The sequence below is a fragment of the Eretmochelys imbricata genome, chromosome 3, assembly GCF_965152235.1.
Source record: "Eretmochelys imbricata isolate rEreImb1 chromosome 3, rEreImb1.hap1, whole genome shotgun sequence".
NCBI classification, from domain to species: domain Eukaryota; kingdom Metazoa; phylum Chordata; order Testudines; family Cheloniidae; genus Eretmochelys; species Eretmochelys imbricata.
The window spans coordinates 168,921,058-168,945,067 of record NC_135574.1 but is presented as its reverse complement, the minus strand read 5'-3'; the positions used below and the strand labels follow the sequence as shown (position 1 = coordinate 168,945,067).

Sequence of the window (24,010 nt, the reverse complement as noted above, 5' to 3'; positions counted from 1 at the left end):
ATTAAACTCCTTACACATTTATTTCCATTTACCAATGTGTGCACATACAGACGTCTAAGTTGGTATAATGTACACACCAAAGAGCTACAAAAGGTTGTAGAAAAGTTATAACTTTCAATAGGGTTTACTACTTAAACATTCAACCCCTTCTACTTGCACACTCCTCCCTTTTAGCCCTTCAACACACACTGACAGAATTTAGCCCATTATCTCTAAGCTTCACGTAACCAAAAGAAAAAGAATGAGGGCCCAATTAAAAGCAAGCTTCCAACATAGCAGTGATTGAGCTGTGAGTTGTTACCTCCTACAGACTCACTGCCAGTGGAGTGTAAGTCGAGGATATAAATGGTAAGAGTATGTGAAAATAAATAAATCTACGGGAGTTTAAGTGAGTCTAAACTGGAGGTGTTGGGTGAGAACTGGAAGATGTGAATTATATGAACCTCCACCCCTCTAGACTTTGACTCACCTCTGACTTTGTCTCAAAGACTGCAATTGGCTTCAAATCATGTTTGACAAGTACCAAATGCATTCTATCACTCTCACTCATTTCTTAAAATGCCAACAAATATTGAAAAATCTATTAACCTCCCAAACTATTAAAAATATGTACATACTTAGAATCTGCAGACTGTTTTCCATCAGAAATTAATAATTTTAAACTATATGATATATTGGGCATTAAAAGAATTATCAAGTAGTTAATTATTATAATTTTATTAAACATTTCTTAAAGATCCAAGCCTTACACTCCCAGGAGACAGTCAAGGAAAGAGGGGGACAGCAGAAGAAAAAGAGCACAGAAAATCTGACATTTCACAGTTTCATGAGACAAGTATTTACATTTAAACAGCTTACACTACAAACTAATCAATTTAGATACAGATACCAAAGCATGACAGAAAAACACCGTGGATGTAGTTAACCTCAATAAACACCTACACTAGAAAAGCTGGATGGGCTACCTGTGTTCTGTCATGTTCAACATATTAAATAAATGAAAGCTAAGTAGTGTCTTTACTTTTGTTTTGTTTAGTATTTTTCCAGCACTGACAGAAGATGAACTGTATGAACTAACAGATCTGTTCTATCATCTCTCAGCTTGTTCAGCGACTGATCATTCTTCAATAAATTATGTTTCAGACCAAAATATAACATACAGGTTCATAAGCTGAAAGCAAGCTTTATTTCTCTCTTTAAAAATATTCATTTATCCACTAAAAGTGGGTTGACCTCTTTATTGAAATAGGAATATATATATTCTTCTGTGCTTCCAGATGATTTTCTGACATGCTATACTATGCTCTATGTATCTAGTGAAAACTTTTAACACAGAAATTACCCTTTCATGAATGCAGACCCAAAGCACCTACTAACATCAACAGGAGTTATAATGCAAGCACTGAATGTGGAATAAATTCCAAGTAATTGACAAGATGCATCCTAACCTTTTTGGAAGCCTCTGTTATGTAGCATGTCAAATATGTAAGTATTATTATTATCATCTCCACACAATTTAATCTGTCAAAAATCAATTTATCATCATCACACCAAATGTGGCCCTGTTCTAAGCAGGTGCAACACAACTAACTCGCCAGAGTGGTGTCTGCTTACATTCAACCACCACTATTATCATCAGTGCCAAACAAAGACACAATATAACTTTTGAATGTCTTATGATGATGCTAGGCAAACTTTGATTTTTTTAAAATAATTTCAACAGATAATATTGATGTTTATTTTAAGCACCTTTTTCTATTTTTAGCCATTTAAATTTTTACAGTTGCAGAAAATTATGGGGGAGTCAGACAATAACTATTTAATGACAGTAGACAGAGTCAAAAAGTTAAAGCCTTAACAGTTAAAACACAAACAGTCAACATGACGTGTCAAAGTATACAAAGTAAATAACCTTATATCAAACTCAAATAAGTTCTCCAGCAACATTTTTCTTGCTTTCCCCATCTGTAAATTTCAATTACTATCAATGAAAATATTTTTGTCAGTTTGTGTGTGTATGGTGAAATCGACGTTTACTGACATTTACAAATAAAAATCTAATCCTTCCAAGCCTACTTGTTAATAAATACTCTAGGAACCATAAGTGCTAACTCTGTGGGTGCTCCAGGACTGGAGTACCCACGGAAAAAAACAGTGGGTGCTCAGCACCCATCGGAGGGCCCCACCGACCACCTCCTCCCCCTCTCCCCAGCGCCTGCTGCCCGTCAGCGGGCCCCCCGGGATCAGCTGTTCAGCAGCAGGCAGGATGCACTGGGGGAGGAGCAGGACAGGAAGAGGTGGAGAGAAGACAGGGCATGCTCAGGGGAGGGGGCAGAACAAAGCAGGAAGAGGCAGAGTGGGGGCAGAATGGGGGCAGGGGCTTGAGGGAAGGGTTGGAGTAGGGGTGGGGCCTGGGCCGGAGTGAAGCTCATGCACCCCCTTGGGAAATTAGAAAGTCAGCACCTCTACTAGGAAAATGTTACTCGCACTGTTGTTTCTCTCATCAACAGAGGAGTTGGTCCAATAAAAGATATTACCTCACCCACCTTGTCTCACTGGCACTGGGGACAGTTGGAAGGTGAATATATAAACTTTTCTGATCTCTTAACCCACTCTTGTGCACTATGGAATGGTCCTGGTCCTGGCTCTACTCCTTATGGGACTCCTTACATGCCCTTGCACACCAACACAGTACGGGGCAAGACTGAGCCAACAGAATATTCAAGATACAGTAACATCTGGACACAAAACAGTGAACTATGAAAACAGAGCTAAGAGGGCCAGAACAAAGGTCCTGAAATTAGAGCAGTTTAATAATATTAATTTACCAGAGTCAGACTCATTTAACGTAGGTTTTACTAAGAAGTTAAGATTTCAGGCTCACTAATGAGAAACCATATGTGCTGCTATCTTTAAGTACAGTCATACTGACCCAAGGAGAATATGGTAACCATTAGAACATCCTTATGGGAAATTTATATATGAACCTTTTAACTACTGTAGTCAAAGAAAGACAGATACAGCAGATAGATATTGGCTTGCTGACATAGCATGATCATTTAATCTTGCTGTTGCATTTAATCTTCTTTGCAAGCAAGAGCTACGGTGACTTAGGCTCAATATAGCACTGAGATATCTTTCTTTTACATTTGCAGTGGTAGTTTTGGATACACCTTCACACTGTTTCTAAACTCCAATATTGGCTTCATTAAGCTTCTTACTGATAATCTAACATTGCAACAGTCCACTTCTATAGAGGTTATTTTTATTTGAATGCAATGTATACTCATGCACTTGCTCTAAAATAGTTTCACTATGATTTTATATAGAGATAGTATAATCAAATCTCATTAAAATTGCAATGTAATCAAATTGTCATCATACTCTCCAGGGAGACCAAACTTTCAGGAACTTTCTCAATTGCTTCCCCCTTAAGTGAACAAGGAGTTGTGCCATTTAAATGTCTGAAGAAATCACCAATCCACCTAATGAAAGGATAAATTCTGGCTTTGCCACAAGTCCTAAGTATATTGTTGCACTACCCTTGGAACAGATCAGAAGGCAAGTGGAAAACTGGAGTCACTCCACAATATGCCTCCTGGTTTCCCCCTTACTCTGGTGGGGAGGTATCCTTAGCCAGGTATGGCATAGACTAGATCCCCCAACAGGCTGACCAGTACGTTGTGGGATTGGAGCCAAGGTTCAGTCCATTCACCACCTCTTCCTGCCTACTTTCATCCACATGCACAAGGGAGGGGAATGTGTAAGCTACTCTCCTCCCCAAGAAGCTACCCTTGGCATGGGAGCCCATACAGGGAAAAATGGGAGCACTGTAAATCCTCTTATTCCCTGTATGGCCACAAGACATGATCTGCCCAAAATGAATATATTTTTAATTAACATAACCATTTTTTCTAAATATTTTTTCTTTTGAAGCACAGTTCTCTGAAAAGTGACTAAATAAGGGTTCCCTGTTTAATGCCTCTCACTGACTATATCAAATTTTCTCAGATTAAAAGACTATGACTTTTCTAATTGTCAGTCCTGCAAACCCAATCTAAGATCAGAAAGCTAGGCCGTATATTTTCAGCCTGTACATTATCAATAATTAAGATTTTGCAAGCCAAATTCTTCCCTCAGTTATACCTATGGAATAGCAATTTCTTCAGGTTAGTCTCCAACTGGATTGGAAAAATGTAAGTGAAAGCAGAATTCAGTTCTGCAATTGGAGTATTAGTAACTTTTTTTTTTTTTTTAAAGTACAATCTGGAATGGACTCTCGCTCTTTCTCTCCTAGCTCAGCTGTCAAGAAAGATAGAACATTGGAAAACTTCTGTGTTAGGACAGAAGCATGCCACAGAGACTGTCTGCTTCCCAGCTCTGCTTAAATATGCCACTTCCAATAGAAAGATCCCCAAACATGCGATACCGAATATCAACAGATGGGCTTCCATGCTCCACAACCTTCTCCTTGATCCCTTTGCCCCTGGCTTGATTTCCACTAAGTTTTCTTCCTCTCCACCGGTGTAAGCAGAGGAAAACAAGCATCTCCTCGTTATGTGAAATCTCGAGGAAAAGCTGATTTCAGACTTAAAAAATGTAATTTAAAAAAAAAACACACTAAACAAGGTGTTCAATATTCCTTTTCAAACAAAAACAAAGATTTTATCACCTCCAGTTTCTTTATCCACTGCACTAAAGGTATTATTTGTACTCTTCACCAAAGCAGAAAGGTATAGATAATGGGCTGAAGTTTTTTTTAACAAGTTAAGGCAGACTCTAACCAGTAAAAACTTTATTCACTTGCTTAAAGTCCCATTAACTTCAAGAACGTGCGTAAGTATTCACAGAATCAGGACTCCACTTGGTAAATCTCGTTGTATATATCTTCCTCAAAAACTGTCCCTGAACACTATTTATATTTCAATGACAATGTTGTTCACTTTATACTAGGCATGAAATCAAGATCACAATTTATATTTAAATATTTTAAATTCCTTGTTCCCTCCAAATTGTAAATTATTTAACTGAATTCCAATGACGTTCCATATTAAAATCAGTTTTGTAGTGTTACACTACCATCACCGAATTTTGCTTTTTCAGGTTTCTTTTCCATCTTTAAATTCTTCACTAAAAAGGGGACTGCAGTAGCACCATTGTTGCTAAAGATTTATGCATGTATAAATTAAGCCATTTCAAATCACATCAAACTAAAACTTGTCAGAGATTTTTAGCCTGGAGACCACTGTTTTTGTTGTTATTGCAAAAGTCAGTTTAAAATATTGTAAAATTCACCAGATAGTGAGATATCTTGATTTTAGTTGCTTTGGTTTGGTTTGGTTTTTAAGTACCAGAACAAAAATTACTTTATAAATGTTTTAGATCTTAAGACAAATTACTGCTCTATCTATTTTTACTTTTTAAAATTAGGAAATGGGCAAGTTTAGTTTGAAACACAACCAAACTGCATACACAGTAAGCTACATTCTTAACGTTTTAAGTTTATGCTTTTAAAAAATTATTTAAATTATACAAAGTATACCACACAAAATCTCATTAATTTTGATATGATTTTACATATTGCGTCTGCTCTGGATATATCTGAAATTAGAGTTTTCAATGAGATTTACAATACAACTGAACTATCAGAGCCAAAAGCATGAAATATTTCATACTTACTTATATTTACACTATTTTCCAGTATTTTAAATAACAGTCTTACTATAATATTAACTATTTACATTATGCAAAATCCTAACAAAATTTGTCACTCTAACAGCTATGTGAAAAGGAAGACTATTACAATTCTGGTTACACTGTAATAGTTCTGAATTATTTCACTCCTCTGATAAAATGTATATTACATTTTTATTCTCTTGGGTTGAGTACTGTTGTAAAAAATTCAAACGGATTAGGGCTGTTGATTAATCACAGTTAACTCACGCGATTAACTAAAAAATATTAACTGCGGTTAAAATAAAGTAATCGCAATTAATCGCACTGTTAAATAATAGGATACCCATTGAAATTTATTAAATATTTTGGATGTTTTTCTACATTTTCAAATACATTGATTTCTATTACAATACAGAATACAACGAGGAGTTTTTGTGGCACCTTAGAGACTAACAAATGTATTTGGGCATAAGCTTTCGTGGGCTAGAATACACTTCATCAGATGCACGGAGTGGAAAATACAGGAGCTGGTAAAAATACATGAAAAGATGTGAGTTGCCTTACGAAGTGTGAGGTCAGTCAAACGAGACAATTCAATTGACAACAGGATACCAAGGGAGGAAAAAGTAACTTTTGAAGTAGTAACGAGAGTGGCCCATTGTAGAATACAAAGTGTACAGTGCTCACTTCATATTATTTTTTGTTACAAATATTTGCACTGTAAAAATGATAAACTAAAGAAATAGTATTTTTTCAATTCACCTCATACAAGTACTGTAATGCAATCTCTATCATGAAAGTGTAACTTACAAATATAGATTTTTTTTCTTGACATAACTACACTCAAAAACAAAATAATGTAAAACTTTAGAGCCTTCAAGTCTATTCTGTCCTACTTCTTGTTTAGCCAATCGCTAAGACAAACAAGCTTGTTTACATTTACGGGAGATACTGCTGTCTGCTTCTTATTTACAAGGTTAACTGAAAGTGAGAACAGGCGCTTGCATGGCACTTTTGTAGCCGCCGCTGCAAGGTATTTACGTGCCAGATATGCTAAACATTTATATGCCCCTTCATGCTTCAGCCACCATCCTGGAGGACATGCTTCCATGCTGATGATGTTCTTAAAAAAATAGTGCATTAATTAAAATTGTGCCTGAACTCCTTGGGGGAGAATTGTACACCCCCTGCTCTGTTTTACCCGCATTCTGCCATATATTTCATGTTACAGCAGTCTCGGATGATGACCCAGCACGTTTGATTTATGAACACTGTCACTGCAGAGTTGACAAAATGCAAAGAAGGTACCAATGTGAGACTTCTAAAAATAGGTACAGCACTCGACCCAAGATTTAAGAATCTGAAGTGCAATCCAAAATCTGAGAGGGACGAGGTGTGGAGCATGTTTTCAGAAGTCTTAAAAGAGCAACGCTCCAGTGCAGAAACTACAGAACTTGAACCACCAAAAAAGAAAATCAACCTTCTGCTGGTGGCATCTGACTCAGATGATGAAAATGAACATGCGTCGGTCCACACTGCTTTGGATTGTTATCGAGCAGAACCCGTCATCAGCGTGGACAAATATCCTCTGAAATGCTGCTTGAAGCATGAACGGACATATGAATCTTTAGCATATCTGGCACATAAATATGTTGCGACGCCGGTTACAACAGTGCCATGCGAACACCTGTTCTCACTTTCAGGTGACATTGTAAAAGAAGCGGGCACCATTATCTCCTGCAAATGTAACCAAACTTGTTTATCTGTCAGGTTTCAGAGTAACAGCCGTGTTAGTCTGTATTCGCAAAAAGAAAAGGAGTACTTGTGGCACCTTAGAGACTAACCAATTTAATTGAGCATGAGCTTTCGTGAGCTACGAAAGCTCATGCTCAAATAAATTGGTTAGTCTCTAAGGTGCCACAAGTACTCCTTTTCTTTTTGTTTATCTGAGCGATTGGCTGAAGTAGGACTGAGTGGACTTGTAGGCTCTAAAATTTTAGATTGTTTTATTTTTGAATGCAGTTATTTTTTGTACATAATTCGACATTTGTAAGTTCAACTTTCATATAAAGAGGTTGCACTACAGTACTTGCATTAGGTGAATTGAAATATACTATTTCTTTTGTTTTTACAGTGCAAATATTTGTATTCAAAAATAAACAGGAAGTGAACACTGTACACTTTGTATTCTGTGTTGTGATTGAAATCAATATATTTGAAAATGTAGAAAACATCTAAAAATTTTAAATAAATGGTATTCTATTATTGTTTAACAGTGTGATTAATCACGTGATTAATCATGATTAATTGTTTTAATCGCTTGACAGCCCTAAAACTTACTATTGTACAACTCAAAGTAATGGAAAGAAAAAAATTCAGAATCAAGACTACCACTATATCCTTCATTAACATAATTACATCAAAGCTGTGTGTAACACAATAGGTCTGATCTTGCAGTGTTTGCACAGGCAAAACCCCCAGAGTGAAATCTTGGCTGTACTAAATTTGATGGCAAACTCCCATTGACTTCAATGGGGCTAAGACTGCCCCAAGGGTGTGTCAACATAAGAAAAAAAAATAGAAGTATTTTATCATGCGTTTACATAGACCTGCTAATGCATTAAAACTACAACTGTATTGTCCATACGAGGATTTCAATGTGTTAATTACCATGTGTTAGCTTACTAGTTAAAACAAGGCCTCAAATGTAATTGAAGGGAGCTCTGCAAGGAATCTGGCTTGTATTGTCTGAGAATTCTGCAATATGCAGAAAAAATAAATAAAAGTAAGTTCAAACCCTTATTACTACATATTTTTGTTTTTTAAATTTCTAAAACATTGTTAAAAATGGCAATGTGAGAACCTTCCAATAAGGGGATATTATCTGACTCTCACAAAAACTTACCAGGCATATAAATGGTCAGCTACGGAGTTTGCTCCCCCACATTGTCTGCCTTTTACTCTCAAGAAGCAAATTTTGATTTTTGCACAACTGAAGTACATGAAATGTTATTAAAATACGTTTCTCTTCCCTACCCCAGTTAGTTTGAAAATTATGCACCAGGCATTGCTAGAGAATGTTCATTGGAAAAAAGTGGCCAACATTGTGGAATTTGATTGACTACACTAAAACTAAGAATATGAAATGTATAAAGAGAGTAGTGTGGAAAAAAATGGATGAACTATTATCAAGGTGTCATTTTTATACATTAAAACCAGCAAGTGAAACTAATTTGAGAAAAGTACAGTAAACTTTTTCAGTTAGCCCATCCACTCAAAAACTGTACTTTCTGTTCATATTCTAATAAAGGTACAATTGTGTCCTGTGAATATTTTCCCCAGGCCCAGGCAAAGATAAGCCTCAGCAATTATACAACTATGGTACTTTACTCAAAATCATTTATACTCCAAATTACATTCTATATTTTTAAGATAGAATCACAAACATTTGCTTTTTCATTGGCACTTACTGTATATACTCGTTCATAAGCCGAATATTTTTGGTAAAAACGTGACGCATCAAAGAGCGGGGGTCGGCTTATAAACGGGTCTACACCAAAATTTGATCATTTTAAACTCTATGAAATCATTGAATTGAATATCTAATACATTGTCGTTTTGTTTACCTGGAGCGTCTGCAAGCATGGAGCCCCTCAGTTCCCTGTGGCCACGATTTGCCGTTCCCAACCAATGGGAGCTGCGGGAAGTGGCGCCACTTCCTGCAGCTCCCATTGGCTGGGAATGGCAAATCGTGGCCACTGGAAACTGAGGGGCTCCGTGCCTGAGAACACTCCAGGTAAACAAAACGTCCTGACCCGCCAGCGGCTTACCCTGACGGGCTGGGAGCCGAAGTTTGCCAACACCTGAAATATAGGGTCGGCTTATGAAAGGGTCATACAGTTTTTACCATTTTTACTTATCCATCTTGTGGGGGGGGGGGCAGCTTATAAACAAACTGGCTTATGATCGAGTATATACGGTATTTAAAATCTCAACTTTTTTCTCTGTGTAAAATGGATTTTTGATCTAGGGGTCTCATACTGAGGAATCTTTTATTTAAAAGATTAGATTATAAGGTTGCAAATCAATTGTGTGACTCTGGAAATAAATATTAATATTTTAATATTCTCAAAGTACTTCTATGACAAGAAAGGTGCAATTTAAATTTTGCACCGGAACAATTTGCATATTAATGGCCCCTTACTGAAAAACTATGGTTGATAAAAGATCGGAAAACTACTTTGTGATATGTAACATTATATATACTATACATCACAGAGTAATTTTATAAATTACATACATCACTACAATCACCTATTAAATACATAAAGTACTATCTCCAGTGGGCTGCTGGACGCCTCTGCAAGTGTCCTCGACTCCCACTACACTTTAATTCCCTTTCAGGAAGCATTAATCATCTTAGAGGATTGTATCCTTTTACAGTGACATATACTCTTTCTGCACTGGAAGGGCAAGTAACACATGCACACTAAAGCACTGTACAAAGGAAAAAAAAGATAAAGGCAGTTCATCCAGTACTCAAATATTCCTTAAATTTCATTCATCGTTAATAATAGCTCAGAAAACTAAGGAGGCCTCATTTGAGATTTGGGAAACCATTCTGAATTTCACATACTTGTACTAAGGCCCTAAATATATCCATAGAGGCTTGGATGTACAGTACTGTAAAATTGTAAAACATGTGCTGACATTTTAAGAATATGCACACCAGTGAAAGAAACTAAATTACTGTCTAAAGTCTGTATAGATTCCTGAAGCTCTCAGTACTGTTGCCTAAAACTGGTACTTCCTTCTCTATTATATGCTGAGATGTTCTTGAATATTTCAAAATACCATCATATTCAATATCATAGCATGTTACAGTACCTGCTATATTGCAATACAGTGTTATGAATAATTTCTTGTACCAGTTTCTTCAGTTGGTTTTATTTAATCTCCTGTTCAGAGCAGCTGTATCTCATGCTCTTTTGCTATGTTTACATATTTTTTAAAGATACCAGACAGAGAAAGTGACATAATGCAATCCCAGATTTAAAAATTTTGGGAACAGAATTTGATTACTTAATTTACTTGTAAATCAGTGTCCAGTACAGACATTTTCAGTGGCATTCCTATCAATACACCTGACTAGTCACTAAAGTAATAATCAGATATCTTGGAAAAGACAGAAAGAACATCTTTAAAGTACAGAGGAATGTATGAAGTAATACTGTGTTACTGGTGATAATTCATGCTGAGCATGACACTATGTACCCTTCAATTATCCTGTTCTAGAAACCAAATAATGTTTGAACACATTGAACTAATAGATGAATGAACAGTTTGAATGTTTGAACACACTGAACCTATAGTACTTAGTTTACCCAGAAAACTAGAGTGGAAATCCTCAAGAAAGATACAAGATGATTCTTGGCCCAAAGTCCATGGGAGTTTTGGCATTCACTTCAGTGGGTCCAGGATTTTACCCACAGTCCACAAAGTTCTTAATAAACTCAGCTCTTAGAGCCCAATCCTGTAACTCCTCACTCAGGCAAAATTCATACTAAGACTACATCTACACTGTGCACTGCACAGCAGTCCAACTGTGCCACTACAGCCATGCCACTACGCAGTGTGGCCGCTCTCTGTCAGCAGGAGAGAGCTCTCCAGTCGACCAAATTAAACCACCCCCAACGAGGGGTGGTAGCTTTGTCGGTGGGAGAGTGTCTCTCACTGACAAAGCGCTGTCCACACTGGTGCTTTTTATCGGTAAAACTTATGTCAGTCGGGGGGTGTTTGTTTCACACCCCATGCGACAACAGTTTTACTGATGAAAATGCAGTCAATAGGAGTTTTGCGTGAGTGCAGTGTTACAAGCTTAGCCCTTTGAAAAATGATCCCTTCCAGTTGCAATTAACTTTAAAGCTTTTTTGTTTGTTTTTTAAACATTACCTTGTGATGAAGGATTTTGCAAAGTATTTTAAGGAAGATTTGTCTCATTGATATTTTTTTAAAACTTTTCCTCATTCAAAATGCTTCTTGAAACAATTCTAGAAGATATATCATCTAGATGAGGAATCCAGTTAAGAGAGGAAAGGGTGTATTATATAGTGTTAATTAATTTTCTTAATTCCCATTTCATTAATCTGTAAACACAATTATTCTGAATGAAAAAACAGAGCAAAACACGGTTTCTATAACTAAATCAAAGACTTGGTCTACAGTAGAAAAGTTGTAACAGTGTAACTGTGTCATTTAGGGGTGTGGTTTTTTTTTACCTACGTAGTTATACCACCATTAGCTCTTCTGTGGAGGATGCAGTTATACCAGTATAAAGGTGCCTTTTACCCATCTAACTTTCACTTCCCAAATCAGAATAAGCACTTTTAAACCAGTATAACTGCATCCACACTGGAGGGTTTTTTTCTGTTGCTTTATACTGGTGTAATTAGAGAGGCAAAACTTTCTGAAGTAGGCAAGCACAAAGGCCTTGTCCACACTAGAAAGGGTTTATTGGTACAGCTATGCTAGTATAGCTATACCAATAAAGCTTCCTAGTGGAGACACATTTCATACTGTCCAGAATAGCTTATACCAGCTCCCCAAACAAAATAAGCTAAACTGGCAAAAGGGCTTTTTTGTGGTATAACTGTAGCTACCCTCATGCTCTTGTTAACAAAATTATGTTGGTTGGGGTGTAAAAGAGTGTGATCCCGACTTATATAGCTGTGCAAGCACGAGCCCTACCACAGATTCAATTATACTAGCAAAAATGTGCTTTTGCTGCTATCGCTAATCTTACTTGGGAGGGGGCACTGCAATACCGGCAAAGACGCTGTTTACCGATATAAACATCTACACCAGTATCGTCTTTGCTAGTATAGCTATATTGGCCATCCTAGAAAAGAAGCAGTTTACACTGCCAAAAGAACACTTCTGCGAATATAGCTTATACTAAGGGTAGTCAATAGGTGACCATGGGCCAAATCCAGACCACCAGACACTTTTGAACGGACCCTGAAATCTTTTTATTTACTTATTATCATTACCGGGGGAGGTGGGGAGGGGGAGGGTTGTTTTTTTTCCTGGAGCCTAGATCTTGACTTTACCGTGACCAAGAAATTTGAATCTTGACAAAAAATTGACTACCACTGCCTTATACCAACCAGTCTCCCAAACAAAATCAGCTATTCCAGCAACAGGACTTTTTTTTAACTGGTATAGCCGCATCTATACAGGGGCTTTTGCTAACACAGGTAGGTTGATTAAGGATGCAATTTTTCACACTTCTGACACAGGTGTGCCAGCAAAACTTTCAAGTGGAGGCCAGGCCAAAGTGACACTTGTTAAAATGCCCTTAGTACATTTAGGACCCAATCCTGTAAGTGTTTGGAACTACTCACAAGTACACATATGCATGCGTTTAAGCATTTGCAGGATTGAGCAGTTACTGACACAGTACCCTTGGTACTGTTACCATATTTTTGTCACTTACTAATTTGCACAAATTACTACAATAATCCACAAGGGATCTCCCAATTATTAGTGTGAATCAGATATATTCTGTAGTATAAATAATCAGTAGTATTAATAAAATGACTCCTCCTTCACACCCTCAATACTATTCTTAGCAAAATAATGTAAAATAACAGCTCTGAAAGTGACACGTTTTCAAGTATTAAAAAATATAAAATTTGTATGCAAACAAGAATTTCACTTCCTTTTAATTGACTTTAAATAATGAATTTGGAAGAGTTTATTGTCCTGTCATCAATATGGATTGTCTTCAAAAAACAAACAAGCATTCATAGAGCTGTATCTAGATATGCTCTAGACATTATAATTTATATAAAGGAAGAGATTTAAAAAAAATTAAATGAGGAAAATGTTTAATTTCTCACTGAAAATACAACTCAAAATCCTTTCATCCACCAACAAACAAAGGCTTTTAAAAAATGCCTTAAAATTAATCCCAAATGAGAAAATCTTTCAGTACCATCATAAAGGAATGAGAGGTCTGAGTCTGACAGGAACATACTGTGATGTATCAAAAGGCATAAAATTAAAAGGGAAACAAACAATATGCCACATGCTTCAGTAGTTTTTTTACACAGTTTGACAGAGTTCATTCATGTGTCCTGAATATAGATTTTATCCTTTTTCTAAATATGCACATTAATAAGTATACCTTAAACGGTGTAGTATTTGAATGATGAAGTTTTATTTTTTTAAATAGGAGGGAGATTTCAATGGTCTCACTGAAATACACACAGCTGCAAAACAAAACCCTCCCCCCCATGTTTCATCATAACAGAACTACCAGTCAGAGGGAGCCTTCTCATTGGGAAATTCTTTTAAAATCAGTCTTAAAAATGATCATGAAGACATACCGACTCTCCCCCACACAAAATACAAATTCATGTCTATCTAGCAGAGGATAAGAAAAATTTGCTGTTTACTCACCCACCAAATGGGTTACTTGCCCTAGGCATGTGGCTAAGTAGAATTTTGCAAGGCTAATTAAAGGTGTTTTTATTGTCCTTCTAGCAATGAAGAATTTTTAATTTGTCATCTGTATTTTGAAATGTCTCATTCCTATTACTTTTTTATTAACGCACCTTATTTTGAGTATCAAAGCCTGAGTCAGCAGCTTTCACCACAAGAAGAGAAATGCTTTTAATCTCACTGTGAAATGAATTTCAAATGAGTGTTCCCCTCCCCAAGTTTGGGCCATATTTTGGGTTCACAGGTAACTCAACAAATATTCCACTCACGTTATCAACCTTTAAACAACAGGGTCTCCACCCTCTGGGACACAGAGCTCCCTCACACCCCACTGAAGTCATTTGGATTTGAAGGCGTTTCACACCTCCCAGGAGTGCACCCCTCGCTCTGGCAGCTGAGTCAAGGACTGTGGGGACAATCTGAAAGGGGGAGGAAGGGAAGAGACTTAAAATGAAGTGGAGATGTGTAAGGGCCCCTTCCGGAAACAGCTACTGAGAGCTCAGTACATAACCGTGTCATGTTTCCTTAACACACCCAGCAACATGATCTTTCATCTCCTCCCCCGCCTCCGCCCCCAAAGAGAGGGAGAGGCGTTCACACCCATCTCCCCAGTGAAGGAGACCAGGGAAGGAGGTTTTCCCTCAGTAAGGAACGAAGTGCTCTTTGCTGCACAAGCAGCATTTCGAACAGTCCGAATGAGCAAAGGAAATGACCTGAGGAGGGCGACGCCCCACACAGTGGAATGAAAAATGAAGGAAAAACAAAAAAACCCCAACCACCCAGGGCTTTAAAATGGCGCCTGTAGGGGAGGAGGCCAGGAGGGAGGAGAGTCACAGTGAAACTGCGCAACAAACGCTGGCAGGCAGCCAGACAGCGCCATCTTCTCCTGCTCTCCCAGTCACACACAGCGAGCCAGCCCCGCGCGGCAAACCAACAGCCGAGTCCACAGGCGGCGGCGGCGGGGCTTTCTCCTTTGAACTGAAATCCTGATGGCACCGAGGCGAGCAGAGAGTGTGTGTCAGGAAAAGCCCAAGGCCTCCCCCCACCCCCGCGCCTCGCCTCCCCTCCCCTCCTTATTAAATAATACTTGAAACACAAACCGTGTCCTATTTCCCCTTCAGTTGTTAGAGGGTGTTTTTAAAAATACGATGCCATATTACAGCACTTTCCCCACAACCCCGTGATCGGAAAGAGGATTTTTTTTTGTTAAGGTTGGAGGAGAAAGCCGCTAAAATTAACCAACCCCCTCCCCTCAAAAAAAAAAAAAAAAAAACCCAACAACTACTTTGCCCTTCCTCGGCTCAGAAGGTTTCAATGAAGCCCCATCCATAATGCCACCAGTGTTTGGTTTTGGCTCAAATTCCGAAGGAGATTTTTCAAAATTAAAAAAAAAAAAAATGGCTCAGAGGACTAATCGGAGGAACCGGATACGCAGAAAATCCAAGCAGCAGATACACAGCCCTTAAAACGCAAAACCAAAAGGGTTACTCGAGAGAGTCTCGGTTTATTATTACGTTTTAAAATAGAGAGAAAGCGAGATTACAGGTAAATACGTTCAAAGCGGGGGGGGGGAGAGAGGGGAGCCAGATCCTACAAAGCAAAAAAAGAAAAAAGAAAAAAAAAGAAAGAAAGATGATTAAACCCCAAGTCCACCGCCCAAAAAATCGCACGCGCACCCGGGGATCATCAGTTCCACGCCGTGGAAAAAATAAACACAGGCAAATTCTGAAGAAACCTGCAAAGAAACCAACAAAATCTAGTGGCTACATTAAAACCGATGAAAAATAAATCCGCAGCAGACACACATCAGAGAAACGAATTCAGAGGAATTACAAGATCAGGATGGTGGAAGCAGGTAGCGGGGGGAAAATCAAGCCAGGAGCGAAGAAAAAAAGAAAAATCCTTCCCAGCCCCACACAGCCAGGAGAGAGACGAAGTGTCTCCATTTTCCTGAGGAGGAGGAAGAAAGAGTGTTTCACAGCCCAGAGAGCTTTAGAGAAAAGCAAAGAAACGAGGGGGGAAAAAAAGAGGGAGGAGATTTGAAAAGATTATTTTTCTTTCTCCCTCTCACACTCTCTCTATCCCCCTCGCTCCTCACTCTCTCTCTCACACACACACGCACTCTCTCTCTCTCCCCCTCTCCTCTTTCTAGCCCTCTCGATGGCCATCAAGGGGGGCGGAAAATAAAAAAAAAAAAAGACCAACAACAACTAATTTTAAACCAGCTCAATCAATGAGTCATTAAAAGAGATTTTCCCCCCCTCCTCTCCTGCATTTGCATGGCATCAGCAAGAAGAGGGGGAAAAAAACCACCCCAAACCTCTCCCCTCTCTGCAGTGATCAGCCTGGACCTGAAACCTTCTCTCTCTCCTCTTTATTTTAAGAAACAACTTTTTTTTTCCAAGTGGCCTCAGCAGCCACCACCGCAGCCTCGCTGAAAAAGAAATAAATATTTCATTTCCATGTGAATTAGCATCTGCTCAACAACCACCCACCAAAATATCCCTCTTCTTTCTCCCTGTCTCCCCTCTCGCTCTCTCTAGATATATATTTATATACATAGCCCCAGAGCCAATAGCTCTCTGGGCTGAAACCTAATATCCTGGTTTTGGCAACTCCTGGTTGTTAATTTGCTCCTCTTTCTTTTCTGTCTGTCTGGAGATAGATTTCCCCCCTCTCTTTTCCCTCCCCGAAGGAAGGGAGGAAGGAGGTTGTGTGTTTTTTTTTCCTTGAAATTTTTATCACAAAATTATAATACACTCAAAGGGAAACTCACCGTCATGAAAAAGCAGTGCCTTGTCAACGGGGTTTCTTCGCCATCACATCAGGGGCTGGCAGTGTAAGAGCGAGAGAGAGAGAGAGAGACAGAGAGAAGGGAGGGAGGCAGGGAGGGGGGGAGAAAGAGAGAGAGAGAGAAAGAGAGAGGAGAGCACTGCACTGCACAGCACAGCACAGAGCAGGAGTTGCCAGCCACACGGAGAGAGAAATAAGCAGAGAGAGAGAAAAAGGCAAAGGCAGCCACCACACGCAGATATTATTATTATTTTCCAAGCTCTAATTAACTCTCTGCTCTTCATTTTTTAAAGTTAGACACTTTTAAAAGCTTTTTTTTTTTTTTTTTTTTAAGAGAACTGAAGGTCTGACCATCTAGAAATAGCTCAGCTGTTCACTTTCACTTAAAAGTTGTAATCTACTTCGTTTATTTTTGTTTAAAAAACAAAACAACCTTGTATTTTTTCCTAAAAACTTGTAGAAAGCCTCCAAGATTTCTTCCAGACTGACAATACTGGACAATTTTTGTTTTTGTTTTTAATCTAAAGATGTATAAAACAGGTTTCTTAGTGTTAAAAGTTGCAATTTACTGACCTTTCTGTATTTAAAAAAAAAAAAATGTTAATTGTGGATTTGTGTCCCACCTCCAAAACATAACTAAATTAAAAGCAAGTTTAATTAGAAATGCCTGTCAGCAGTAAGAAAGTGAACTTTCGGATCGAGTCTCGAAGCCACTGCAAATGCAGAATTTCCACTGATTTTTAAAGTTTTGAATAATCTAGAAAGGCAAGATCTGATCCAAAGCTTGTCAAGGAGTGAACTTGTTGGTATACTGAATTCTGTAATTATTTATCTCACTCAAAAGTAGTAACCTATTATAATTCTTATTCTTTTAAAAATCTGGGTTTGTAATGGTTTTTACGTAATTTAAAATAGCTGAAATGCTTTTTTTCAGAATAAAGTAGTAACATTAAAATAAATTCTCCTTCAAAATAAAATTTGGATAAGATCTTGTAAGTCTTGCTTAGAAAAATCTCTCATTGAGGATTGCATCCTGATTCTTACAATGAAAAGATTTATAGGTAACGTTATTATAGCTCTTTAAAGACCACTTTCTCCTTTTTATGCTGCAAGTTTTAGTTTTCAGAATTTTTTATTTCGGAGTGAAAGTAATTTCATAAATGAGCAATTTACAAAAAAAGCAAGGGGAGGTGAGTTTATTGGCTATGGACTAAAATTATTTTTCCCCGCACCCTTCTTGGAAAATTAATTTGGTTAAAACTTTTTAGAGACCAGGATTTGGAGAATGTATTTGGCAGCACTATTTTTCTTTCAGAGTAACAGCCGTGTTAGTCTGTATTTGCAAAAAGAAAAGGAGTACTTGTGGCACCTTAGAGACTAACCAATTTATTTGAGCATAAGCTTTCGTGAGCTACAGCTCACTTCATCGGATGCAAGCATAAGCTTTCGTGAGCTACAGCTCACTTCATCCGATGCATGAAGTGAGCTGTAGCTCACGAAAGCTTATGCTCAAATAAATTGGTTAGTCTCTAAGGTGCCACAAATACTCCTTTTCTTTTTCTTTCATTATTCATTAAGTCCCAGAAAATATTTATTTTCAGTTTTTATATAAAATGACCAACTTCAAAAAAATGCTTATGGTGATTAATATAAGTAGAACCTCTCTGAGAAACCAAGGGCTAGATTACCTTTGATTAATGTACAGATAGTATCTAAATGTCCTAATTTTAAATGTAGATGTGGTTAACGTTACCTTTAATGGTTTAAGTTATCCCACCCTAAAATGAAGCACACAAAAGCACACCACCTCTGGAGTTCTTATTCAGGCAAAATGCCATTTGGGCCAAACTCTTCCTGGAATTACACCCCATTCAATATTACTGACTTCAATGAGATTCTTGCATGATTAAGAACTATTGGATTGGGCTCTAAATATAGGTCCCTATGTTTTCTTCTGATTTGGTGAACAGAAGAGATCCTGGCTTTGGAAGGGTAGAGAAGCGTGCAGTTACTGGCTCCTTTTCTACAGTCCTATAAAGCACCACCATTAGGGTTCCACAGGTAATGAAGGGGCAGTGCAAAGTCAGAAGAAAGGGGAGAAGGGTCAAATGATTTTTGGTGGAGTCTCCTGTCAAAGAAACATAAGGAAGCCAATGTAAATTACTGTAGAGGCTGCAGTAACTTGCATTTCCTCCCCCTTGGAGGGAATTTCTAGGACAATAACCTTGCTGTCCAGGTTCCGGGACTGCAGGGAGCTGATGAAGTGGATGTACTGAGGCACCTTGCCTCCACCACAGCCCCCAAGATCTATGTTGGTCAACAGGTTTAGAGATAAGAACCCTTTGCCTCTTCTGCTGGGTGATAAACCTGTACCCATTTCGAGTTCCCACTCCCCTCTGCAGGAATAATCCATAGAGACTAAAATTTGGCCTACACAGTAGTATTTATAATAAAGACAAGACATTGGAAAGGACTCAATAGTTCGGACAATAATGAAATTTGCACTTAAAGCAGGACTAAAATCCCACCGTTCTACACTTTAAAGCTCGAATTTGTTCTTCATATTTAAAACAGGTTTCAGAGTAACAGCCGTGTTAGTCTGTATTCGCAAAAAGAAAAGGAGTACTTGTGGCACCTTAGAGACTAACCAATTTATTTGAGCATGAGCTTTCGTGAGCTACAGCTCACTTCATCAGATGCATACCGTGGAAACTGCAGCAGACTTTATATATACACAGAGAATATGAAACAATACCTCCTCCCACCCCACTGTCCTGCTGGTAATAGCTTATCTAAAGTAATCGTCAGGTTAGGCCATTTCCAGCACAAATCCAGGTTTTCTCACCCTCCACCCCTCCACACAAATTCACTCTCCTGCTGGTGATAGCCCATCCAAAGTGACAACTCTTTACACAATGTGCATGATAATGAAGTTAGGCCATTTCCTGCACAAATCCAGGTTCTCTCACTCCCTCACCCCCCTCCAAAAACCCACCCCCATACACACAGTGTATACAGTGTGTGTATGGGGGTGGGTTTTTGGAGGGGGGTGAGGGAGTGAGAGAACCTGGATTTGTGCAGGAAATGGCCTAACTTCATTATCATGCACATTGTGTAAAGAGTTGTCACTTTGGATGGGCTATCACCAGCAGGAGAGTGAATTTGTGTGGGGGGGTGGAGGGTGAGAAAACCTGGATTTGTGCTGGAAATGGCCTAACCTGACGATTACTTTAGATAAGCTATTACCAGCAGGACAGTGGGGTGGGAGGAGGTATTGTTTCATATTCTCTGTGTATATATAAAGTCTGCTGCAGTTTCCACGGTATGCATCTGATGAAGTGAGCTGTAGCTCACGAAAGCTCATGCTCAAATAAATTGGTTAGTCTCTAAGGTGCCACAAGTACTCCTTATATTTAAAACAGTAACTTTTCAGAGGACTATTGAATTTAACATTTAAAATTGCTCCCTTTTTGAAAGGGGAATTGCGGGTGCCTCTGCACTGAGACCACATCAAGTGCTCCCTGTGTCCATGCTGACTTAGTGCACAGGGAACAGAGCCAGCAGTGATGGGGAAGACCTTCAAGTGCCAATGTGATTCCTCCACAGCCTGGTTCCCCCAATCAAATTCTATTCCCCAAATTCCCCACTACACACATCCTGAGTGCTCCCTGGCTCCACCAACTTCCTCAACCATCATAAGGAACCAAGAGAAGTAATGGTGCTCAGAAATGAGGGGACCAGAGCAAAGCAAGGTTGTGGGAGCACGGAAATCCTTGTGAGGACATGGTGTGGCAAGGAGCTATAGCAGGTGTGCAGGGATATGGAGACATGGGGGAGAGGTGAACTGTGGTGGGCAGGGGAAGAGGTGAGGTGAGGGTGAAAAAGAGTTTGAGCTAAGGGGAGAAATAGAGGGGAGAAAATCTGCAGTCCGATGAAACACCATTCCCCTTCTTTTCCACCTGCAGGTCTCTCCCAGCACTCAAGTCCCATTTCTCTATTCTTCACCCCGCCCCCGTAACCCATAACCCTACCCCTCAAATATCTCATTTTGATTGATGTCACTTATTTTGATGCCAAAGTGACCTACAATCTACACAAATTTGGCATCTCCCTTTACTTTTATTGTTGAAAATTATTTGGAATCAACAGAATTACAAGAAAAAGAGATTACAGAATTATCTATTTACATTCAAAGGACTTAGTTTCACAGCATCCTAAATTTCCTGCATGTGTCCTTAATTTTGGGTCTTTGTCACACTGCACTGCAGATTTGGAGCTGAGCCAGTTGAAAGGTATGCCTCATACCCCTGCCCCATATCCCTACCCCTTGAAACCACTTTCAGACCTCCTGCCTGGAGGGATTGTGTGGCCCCCATCCCCTCACTGGTAGTACACATTCCTCCCGTGACTCCATACAGCTCTATTCCTTTATGAGCTCTCCCAGTCTCTCAACTGGTCACCATATATCCCCTCTTTCCCTCCTTCTACAACTTTTAGATGAAATGTATATTAACATGAATACATATAAGTACAAATATATCTATATTTACAGACAGATCAACAGTTAAAAGCTGAAAGCAGTAGGAAAGTAGGAGGCCATGATAAGAAGCAGGGATATTGGTGGGGTGAGAGTATGCAGATAATCAGGCATGGAGGGGAACAAGAGCTCTACAGGATGACATGGAAGAAAAGATTTCAGCCATACAGGATTCAGAAGGAAAGCTGAGCTATGAAGAGGCATAAGAGGATTGTGCATATCAGTACAGTACTAATAGTTGTTCACATGGATAGCTGTCATAGTACTGACACATTTAAAAAACTGGGAAATTCCAGTTTTAAACTTTGAGTTAAGATTGCTAGTCTGCATCATCCTCCAATGCAAACTGTAAAAACTCATTCAATACCACAACTCCACTCCATTCATTAAGTACTTCCCATCCAGCACATGTGATCCATGTCTCCTTCATCCCTCTGAACAACCAGTGTTCAACCTGAACTCTGACCATAAATATAATACACCAATATACCACATTGATACTGCCACATAAAAATTACTGCCTAATTGCAAACAATTACCAGCATACATCATCCATTCACAAAACTTCCTAAATGTTTTTTTAAAATCCTCACAGCCACTCTTGTTAATCTGATACTATGCCACAGTTACAAACCAATACAAAACCACGTCCAGAACTATGTAGACTGTAACTTATGAAAGCAACACAAACCCAATAAATTTAGCTAAGTTAAGTCTTGTTTTTCAGGTTCAGATCTGTGGGTAGTGAAAGGGAGGCAGCTGTGGTTGAGAAAAGGATGTGATGAGTGGAGTGTAGATGATTTGTTGAATTACTTATTGTATACTTCCTTATGTTTTATGTTTTTTTGTTGGTGAGATAAGCAGTCTAACCTTAACTCAGTGTTAAGTGGCATTTTTTGTATGGGAACGTACACTGAAGAGTGAAAACTAAAAATATTTTTTGTCACCTGTAATGAACAAGGACTTGAAAATACAAACACGCTACTTGTGAAAACATATTTTTCCAGGTCTGGAAAGAGGTCTGGCCATGTTTGGAAGAGAACAGAAAACTGGTATTTGTGCGCCACCACTTGTATATAAAAACTTCGTGTTTAACGACCCATTTCAAGTCATATGGCACTTGAGGTTTATTATCCTTGAGGAGTCTTTTCTTGGGGACTCAAGCTCTAAATTCAGTCCCTGCTTCCTGAGGATAGCTCTCTTCTTTGTGTACATTGATATATATTTCTCCACACCTGTTATTTGTGACATCCAGCTCTCTAACTGGTTCAGTACAGACTTAATTCTAAAACAACTGCACTCTGGTTGGAATATAATTATTATCTTAAACATTACAAAGGATTACTTTTCAAAGCCTCTTTCTATTACTCATGGCAATTAGGACAACCAAGTGAGTTTTACAGCTGTTGCTCTAAAGCTCCAATTAAACAGTGATTTCTTTTGCTTTCCTTTCCTATTTTTTAATACAAAGCCTCGCCTTTTATTATAGCCAAATATACATATAATTTTAATCCAAAACTAGACAAAAAAATAAACTTTTAAATGATCAGTTCATTAGCTGTAATTTTAAAGAAACAACTATGATTAACTCATATTTCAAAAGCAAATGTAAACCTCTACATTTTGGATTATAGAAAAGTTCTTATGGACATATAATCATTAATGTGCTTAAGCTTAACATTTGACAAGTAGAAGTAGGTGATTATATTACATGTAATACAAGGAAAACAAGACTACCCTATGTCCTTTCAGAATTAATACTAGTTTTATTTCTGAAGCGTCTCCCCATACCTACCACCAAGTCACTCAGAATGATGTATAACAATTCACAATAAAATAAATAGTACAACACACATAAAAATTATTTTGTTTTTGTTTTCTCCCTTTTGGGGTAGTGAACTCAGCTTGGGGATGGGAGGCAAGGGTAAATGGCCTGTTGATAATGAGAACAATTTTACTGTTTGGATGGTAATTACAGTATCAAAATGTATTCTACTATTTGGTTTGAGTTCCGCATTTGGGTATCTAGCTCTGGCATCTGGTTCCCTTCTTAAGTGGTTGTTTTAGGCTGCCCCAGGAGGTGGAGCAATGCTGTTATGGGCTGGGATTTGGAGGCCTGGGGGATGGTAACTTGAGCCCTGTGATAGTGGGAAGGGGGAGACAAAGAGGGGAAAATATATATTATTGAGATGTTTGACTTTGACGTTTTTGGCTTTACCAAAATTGTTCTCGAAAGGAGAGGATGTCAATGGACAATGATCTTGTCCTATTGTCCTGCCGATTAATACAGGTTCAACTTTGAATGAAGTTAGAACGATTCAGGATTCAGTGAAAGATGAGGCCCCTGACTTTGCAGGTTTGCCAAGACTTGCTTGGACAATACTTCAGCTGAGTATTCAGTGCCAGCATGAGTGGTGTAACTGTTTTGTTTACATCCAACCAAAAATGCAAGAAATCTAGTCCAAAACTGTTCACATATATAGCGTGCTGTGTCTTGCT

General features: G+C 38.5%; 1 protein-coding gene across 3 annotated transcripts in view; it reads right to left on the bottom strand.

Moving 5' to 3' along the window:
* BICRAL (BICRA like chromatin remodeling complex associated protein) overlaps positions 1-24,010 on the bottom strand; it is a 78,739-nt gene that overhangs the window by 44,312 nt on the left and 10,417 nt on the right. For 2 of the 3 annotated variants that reach the window (XM_077813835.1, XM_077813838.1), the window contains exon 1: positions 16,958-17,084. The exons of the other annotated variant lie outside the window; for it this stretch is intronic. The gene's annotated coding sequence lies outside the window, so the exon portion shown is untranslated. Of the gene's footprint in view, positions 1-16,957; positions 17,085-24,010 lie in introns of those variants that run through there. 3 annotated transcript variants of the gene reach the window in all.